General features: G+C 33.8%; 1 long non-coding RNA gene across 1 annotated transcript; it reads left to right on the top strand.

Annotated features, from left to right (window-relative positions):
• The first annotated feature begins 1,017 nt into the window (after positions 1 to 1,017).
• On the top strand, positions 1,018 to 7,327 carry LOC110465374. Its single transcript, XR_002464602.1, has 4 exons — positions 1,018 to 1,056; positions 3,965 to 4,142; positions 5,222 to 5,295; positions 6,993 to 7,327. It is a non-coding gene; the product is annotated as an uncharacterized LOC110465374 (long non-coding RNA).
• The last annotated feature ends 1,377 nt before the right edge of the window (positions 7,328 to 8,704 follow it).

Below are 8,704 nucleotides of genomic sequence, written 5' to 3'. Positions count from 1 at the left end.
CATTTTAAAGTTTTGATATATGACGTCATGGCAGCCATATTAGATTTTTGACCTACTTGAAAATGTTGTAATCACACCTTTAGACCTTGGCCTACAACATACCTAAAGACTATTAAAATATCTGCTACCAATTAAAAGATTTAGACTCCACAAAATCGTGGCAAAAGAAAAAGAATAAGAATAAAATACATAACAATAAATCTTTTCACCGGTTGGTGAAAAGCCCTAATGAACAAGTTCTTAACTGAACCCATAGATGCATATGATGCTTGGAGAGAGTTAACAATGCCACCGTATACTTTCATACCAAGTTTATGCAAAATAGGACACATTGAGGGACCGTTGTCATAACCTTGGAGCATAGCTTCAAATGTCAATCAGTTTTTCTTTACCTTTGACGTTGAGATAAAGACCACAATAATCTACTGACTCTACATTGTACGTCATCTGTATGTGATGCTTTCATACTTCAAGTTTCATCAAGATAGCTTTAACGGTTTAAAAGTTGCAACCCGGACAAGATCATATAAGAAAAAACTAGAACTAGAGGAACCAGTACTAATGCAATGTCTCCCTTAATTCAAAGGCGACACATAATTGCGATAAAAATAATAAAGATGTCAATATTTTATCTTTTTAAGCCGTCGTTTTTCATTATTTGAATTGATTACATAGAACATTTACAACATTGTTGATGGTTCACAAAAAGCACAACAGAACGTTAATGTTTTGTGTTGCAACCATTGCGCATGTAAAACCGGTTGAATTCGTCTTGGCATACTTCTGACAAGTTGTCGACGTCGTCGGAGAGGAATCCTGGTCCATTCACCTTTGAGTGCTTGCTGCAATTGGTCAAATTTCCTCATCTTTGATACGGATCAGATTATACAAAATCTCTCCACAAATTATAGCACATAACACTCAAATGTTTATCGATAGGTTGTCTCCATAATCTCCTCACACGGTGTACATTACCACCATTATAAAGCAAGAGACGGTGTCGATCGCGTCATAGTCGACAAGTCAACTAGCAGCTGCATGTCAGTAAATCAAAAGGTAAGCTATCACAGGTACTGGGTACTTAACATCACTGTTCTAGAAGTCCGAATTATTCTGACGTTTTATCGACTTTTTATATCGGTCTGTCGTCGATGACAGACCGATATCAAAAAAGTCGATAAAACGTCAGAATAATTCGGACTACTGTACTAGGTACTTAACATTACTAGTACTCGGCACTTGACATAATTGGTACTTGGCACTTGCCATTACTGGTACTCGGCACTTGCCATAACTGGTGCTTGGGACTTGCCATTACTGGTACTCGGCACGTAACATTACTTGTACTCGGCACTTAACATTACTGGTACTCGGCACATACCATTATTTGTACTCGGTACATGCATTTGTTACTGAATTTAATCAACATTGCTTGTACATTGTACATAATTGTTTAACATTACTTGTTCTTGATACTGAATTAAACTACAGAAACAAATATCTTGATTGCCTTTGATTGGTTTGACCAATGGGTTTGCATCAATATGTAGAAAAATCAACATATTTCGTTTTGTAATAGTTAACTTGCTTGAAAAGAAAATATAAAGAAGAATACATAATTGACGTAATTTACACGGCTTTTAATGTAAGGCAATGACTTCAATTATGTCAGGCAAAGCATACATTATATCACATGCTGGTAACCAATGGTTGCATTTCTCACAGACGTCTCAACGCTCTAAGCATGCTTATGAGTTGTTTTAATCCCCTAGCAGGGGAGGGGAGGGTGGGGACCCAGAAACCTCAGAAAAAGACCGACTTTTGCACTTATCTGGTACTAATATGTTAGAATTGTAACGGCGGTTCTGCATGTACTTATTTCTGCAAACAAAAATCTAGAACTTCTTTTCTTCTAATATTTTGACAATTATTCTTTCACTGCCGAGCGGAGCGAGTCGAAAATTTTAGTTTGAAGATGCAATGCTAGATTGCTTCAAGCACTGCCGAGCGTAAGAATAGTAAGAATTGATTGGACATTATTTCCATTGCGTGAGGCGTGGAATAGTTTCCCGAATTTCAAGTTATATTGTAAAACAAAGAGTGTCTGTAATTTTTTTTATAAAAATGTGGATTTTTGGTTAAAATGTCCTCGTTAATTTTGTGTCAGGCCCTTAAAATGGTAACTTTTCAAAAAATTCAATCTTTTCAGTAGACTCAACTGATAATGCTGCACTGTAAATTATGCACTTTGTAATTTTGTAACCGATGAGTCGAAAGTGTTCAGGTAATAAAGAACTTCAGTTTGAACTTGACATGTACATGCAGTTTAGGCGAGCATTTTGGCAATTTAATATTAATTTATTTTATCATAAATATGAATTATGATTTAACAGTTTGTTTTTATTTAACAAGGGCAGCACCCTTACAAATAATTCATTATGTATATAAAAACAATTCCAAAGGAAAAGTATGTACACGCTAAGCTTTTATGCTGAGATTGGTTATTAGTCACCTGATGAAGGGATGCTAAGGAGGGTGCTTCTTTGTCTTTGAACTTTTTGAACTTTTTATTTTTCAATTGGTATAATAAATCACTCCTTGTGACCATGTGTACTTGAAACCACATGTGAAAATACAGGTATAACTATCATGAAATAGACTATACCTTGGAAATAACACTTTACCTATATACCGAATTCCAATAGATGTTATAGTAATCTTCCAACTGACCGGGTGATTACCACAATATGACATTAGAACAATAAGATTAGGTAGAGTCAGTTTGATGAGCCTTGACCACTTACCTGACGGGTGGAGACCCTACTGATATATAAAAAATGGAGGATTAATTCCGTATTGTTTAGAGTATACATAGTGGACTCATTGTTTTGGCAATACTCTTAGGCATATATAGATATTCAAACTCCTGGCAAGGGGAAGCCATATAAAATCATAGTTCAAGGGATGGTTGTTATTAGAAGGAAATCCCATATGAAATAGAGGGAAATCTTCAAAATCGTTTGTCCAGATTATTTTTAAAAAAGGGTGTAGCCCAGGCAACTAGAGCAACACCCTGGGTCCGTCGCTGCCAGGCTAGTATTCCATAAGACTAAAAACATGTTTACGCAAAGTCACAAGATTAAAAGCGCTAGGTCGGTACACCAAAGGTTGACAAATGGTTAAAAAATAGCTAAAACATAATATTAATTTATTTACCGTTTGGATGACCAGAAGGACATTTCTCAAGCTTTTAAAGCCAGTCAACTTGATTATCATCTAAATTTATTCTCCAATATCCGTCAAGACACACCCGTTAGCCCACGAATCGTATTTCTTAGTTTTCCGATTACATAATGACGTCATTGCCTGTACGACATAACTGATTTGACAGGTCTGTCACTGTACCATTGTATTCAATTTTCATTGTAAACACCGAGCCATGGTTTTGCCAAACAATTGACTTTGTAATTCAATTGATGTTATTAATTTTCTTTTTCATGAGATTCATAAACAAATTGTCTATAACAACTGATAACTATCTGTGTTTGGCGATTGTGGCCATGGCTTTTTCACTACCCCCAATTTGGGCTGCCTGTGCCACCTCAAATAGATAAATATGACAAAATCTGTCACCTCAAATAGATAAATATGACAAAATATATCGCCCCAAATAGATATATATGACAAAATCTGGTCATTTGTAAAATTGTCAAGCTAGATCCGAAAATAAACACTTATCAACGTACATTGCATCGCACAAACTCGGACGAAATCGTCAAAAAGCGCGAGCCTATGAAGCCATCAGTCTAAAATCATAATTATACAATATACAACCAAGTGAAACTATTAGCTTAGCCTTTTGGTATTTTTTTAAATGTATGCATGTTTTCTTTATTATGTACAGTGTTATTTTCTATAAACCTAATGATGTGTATTTCTGATGGAATACTATGTTTTGTTTCAGACCGTTCTGACCTCCCTCTTCGTCGTGGTTGGCTTACTAGTATTGGTGGAATCAACAACGCTTGCTCACATACCACTTACGCAGGTCCAATTACAGCGTTACATTATGGAATATATACAATATTACCATATGCTGCAAGCTAGGGATATGCTCTCAGACACCGACGTAGATCGTCTAAGTAAGTGTCGTGTCTATATCAAACTTTACCAGTTCATTTAAGCATTCAACATAATTTGGTCCGTGTTATGGTCCTATAACACGGAACAGGATTGAAGACAAAAAGAATAACACGCTAGTTAGCGCGTTCTGATTATTTGTCTGCAATCATGTCCCGTGTTATAGGACCATAACACGAAACTGAAGTCTGTTTTATAATTTCATTTTCATTTTTTAGTTCACAAATCATTTTTAAATTTGAATTTTGCGGTGTTTGTTCAAGCGGTGGAACAGCCCATGGTTTTAAATATAAAACCATATTGCTCACGGAATGTAGTCTCATGACTTTTCCCGAAAAGAATATAGTTCGTGAAAATAAACACAAAAATATCGATACTTTTTCTATAATTAAATATATCAATGTTTTCAAATCTCATTTTATAAAAGTCTGACATAAAACGGTGAACATTATTAAATCAAAATAAGGAATTTTACTTATACGCTTGCTAGTGCGGAGGGGATAACTATCCGGTAGTTAGTCGATCCCGTGGAGATATCACTACGCCTGTGTTATGGTCTCATACCAATGAACTGGCCTTGGTAATATCATATAGTGGCACTGCAGAGCAAATATATAGTTAGCAATATATCCTACATATGACATCTACATATGATATCTTTTGTTGATAAAATGTTAGGGGGAAACCAAATCTGGGAGTTTTTCTATCAGTTATTTCCTGTGTTTTCACCCACGATAGATTTGTCTAAAAGGCTTAAGGGAAAAGCTTCTCAGATTAAATTGAAAATACTATTTGAATATTAAATTCAATGCAACTAAGGTCAGTATTGGAATTTATAGGGAATAATAAAGTTTGACTATAAAATAAGAATAGATGAAATGGGGTTAAACTTCTTAATGTAATTCAATCGATTATAATGGCATATCCAATAGCATAGGCATCTCAAGTAATGATGGCTTGTCGTTATAAACTTAATATTATAAAATTTATGCAATGTGGCCTAAACTGTATCATAGATACAATAAAACACAGTGTACTGGATCAACACTGTTGAATAAAAGGGCTTTTTTGTTTCTCCTAGATATCTTTATCCGACTCATAAGGCCCTATGTGTCTGCTTCCTCAAAAAGACGTGCTTGAAAGCTTATCCAAAATGTGAGTATAGTTTAATACATATTACTTTTTACGTTCTTGATGTAATTATCTTTTTTTTATCATCGTGGTGACTTGTGTCTGTATATGATATTCCTTCAAACTATATATTTCACTGGGGAAATAAACTGGGTTTTTTGTTTTTGTTTTACTTATTCTCAGCAACAAACCAATTAGTTTACTGATTAATAGTTAGTTGCCTTGGCAAGATATTCATCTTTCTGCTTTATATTATACACCTAATATTCGTGGATATCAACATTGGTAAAATGTAAGATCGGCAGCAAATTTTAACTTGATGGTACACGTTGTCTACGTTTTAAACCCAATACCACCAAACGTTTGTATAGTACAAATAGTAACTAGTCATTGTTCATTTGTTCTAAGCATGTTTAATCTTAACGAATAGTTACTAATCATTGTACATTTGTTCTAAGCATGTTTAATCTCAACGAGTAGTAACTAGTCATTGTACATTTGTTCTAAGCATGTTTAATCTTAACGAATAGTTACTAATCATTGTACATTTGTTCTAAGCATGTTTAATCTCAACGAGTAGTAACTAGTCATTGTACATTTGTTCTAAGCATGTTTAATCTTAACGAATAGTTACTAATCATTGTACATTTGTTCTAAGCATGTTTAATCTCAACGAGTAGTAACTAGTCATTGTACATTTGTTCTAAGCATGTTTAATCTTAACGAATAGTTACTAATCATTGTACATTTGTTCTAAGCATGTTTAATCTCAACGAGTAGTAACTAGTCATTGTACATTTGTTCTAAGCATGTTTAATCTCAACGAATAGTAACTAATCATTGCACTTTTATTCTAAGCATGTTCAATCTTAACAAATAGTAACTAGTCATTGTACATTTGTTCTTAGCATGTTTAATCTCAACGAATAGTAACTAGTGTTCTAAGCATGTTTAATCTCAACGAGTAGTAACTAGTCATTGTGCATTTGTTCTAAGCATGTTTAATCTCAACGAGTAGTAACTAATCATTGTACATTTGTTCTAAGCATGTTTAATCTCAACAAATAGTAACTAGTCATTGTACATTTGTTCTAAGCATGTTTAATCTTAACGATTAGTAACTAGTCATTGTACATTTGTTCTAAGCATGTTTAAACTCAACAAATAGTAACTTGTCATTGTACATTTGTTCTAAGCATGTTTAATCTCAACGAGTAGTAACTAGTCATTGTACATTTGTTCTAAGCATGTTGAATCTTAACGAAGAGAAACCAGCAACAAAAATAACTTGTCATTGCAATTTCCCCCGAAATATCAAAATTGTCATTAAGATTGTTTATTGTATATTAATGTTTTAATTATGTTCATCGTCATCGATACATACAGTGTATAACAATGTATACTGAACCACATGTAACTATAATGCGCAACACTGTACACTTCATCATTACAATACAATGCCCAATGTCATAACTGTTGAAGGTGTAAATCCATAGTTGACGTGGCAGTTTTTTACATATTAATGCATTAGATGCACACATGTTTCAACATGTCATATCTTTGGATATTTACTTGACGGTAATACACGGGAACACGTATCACTGCAAAACATGTTCAGAATTATTTATCGATTTGCCATAAGAATCACAAACGAATCTTAAGAAATATGATTCAGTTTCTATACCTTGACGTTTTTTAATTCTTCTTTTATGTCTTTTTAGGTGAAATCGATCCTATTCCTCTGATGAGATTGCGATGGCACGTGTCGCAGAAAACTGACAATTGATTTTTAACCACGAACTGTTTTTAAAGATAATGTCTGTGTTGATGCGTATATCATATTCTTGATTTTTATTGTATATCATCCTGTATCTCATAAACGCTAATTGTCTGTGTAAATGTAATGTTCCTCAATAAATTTATAAACCAAGATCGTATTACACGGTGGTCGGTATTTGGATAAGTATATTTATCACTCTTTTCTGTTCGTTTTCTCGAGATGACGTTTCATAAACCATATGTGTATTGGCCGATTATTAAATGTCGTGTAATGACGATAAACATCATAAAAACGTCTATTTGTGTGGTCTTTCATTAAATAATTGGGTGATGAGTATGTGGAAATTCCAATCTAATCGCTGATTAATTATACGTGGAATGGCGAAAACATCAAACATCAACACGTTCATTTACATAACTAAACAACAGGTTTTTTCTTAAATATTTGTTGATGATTAGTTAAAAATAAAATAACGAAATCGCTTACAAGAACAGATGAAATGGAAAATACTTCTTCTCCTAAAACAAACAGTTACATAGAAACACAACACCCATAGAATCAATTAGATGCTTAGAAACAGATGAAGGTTCATCAGGTCCACTGAAAGAGAATATAGTCACCCTAAATGTCAACATCCTGCTACATATGGAGTTGGAATATATTGAACTTGTACATTAGCTATTGAAATGTTCCATCACGAAGTTAACGTAGTCAATAATAAAACATTGAGGCTGATATTTTCATGAAAAAAGTTCGCCGTACTTGAAACATGTCAGTCTCTTTTGCGACCCAACTGAATGCTATGAAATGGCATATTATCTAAAGCTCATTTATATATATACATGTATATAGTTTATGCGGAGCTGAGCTTCTCTTTTACTTCCTGTAGAGAGGCATACCAGCCCCAAAACAAGATAGATGTTTCCATGCGTAACCATAAACCATAGTACAGATTATAATTTATGATACAACTACGTTACTCGGACATTTTACTATATTTTTCTGCATTTCCGTAGCCATAATCAGTTTTGTTTGAGGCCGGCATGTCTTTCCATAACAAGTAAAAGAGACATATAAATGAACTTCAGATAATGTCATGTCGTAAAATTCAGTTGGGTCTCAAAAGAGATAGACATGCTTTAAATCCTGTGAGCTATTTTATGAAAACACCAGTGTTTATGCCTTATTATTGACTATGCTGCTAACCTCGCTATGGATCATTATAATAACTTATGTACAAGTTCAATATATTGAAATTACATGTAAATTCCAATTTTTGTTTGGGATCTTTAAATATGACTTTTCATGTGGTTAGAAGTTAAAGTGACTATGGCCTCTTTCCGGGCGCTTGGTGAACTGTAAGGCATTTAAGGTCATGAAATGTATCTGGGCGTTAAAGGTTAAGAGAGAAGTAATGCTTTATTTTGGTAACACAATGACAATGGTGAATAGTAAACGCTCATTAACATACTTAAGGGAAATATATCATCTGACGCAACGTTCAGCTTGTTTGTACAAAGTAAACATTCCCTATGTTTCATTTTGTAAACTGTATCTATTAATTTATTGGGGTTTATTGTATTCATAATGATAAAGATAATAAAAATTCGAGGTTCTTGTATACCGCTTTATCACAACCTAGTTCGTTGGTCG

The sequence above is a fragment of the Mizuhopecten yessoensis genome, unplaced genomic scaffold, assembly GCF_002113885.1.
Source record: "Mizuhopecten yessoensis strain PY_sf001 unplaced genomic scaffold, ASM211388v2 scaffold11073, whole genome shotgun sequence".
Lineage (NCBI taxonomy): Eukaryota > Metazoa > Mollusca > Bivalvia > Pectinida > Pectinidae > Mizuhopecten > Mizuhopecten yessoensis.
The sequence above is the reverse complement of the archived record's forward strand: the minus strand, read 5'-3'. Positions and strand labels throughout refer to the sequence as shown.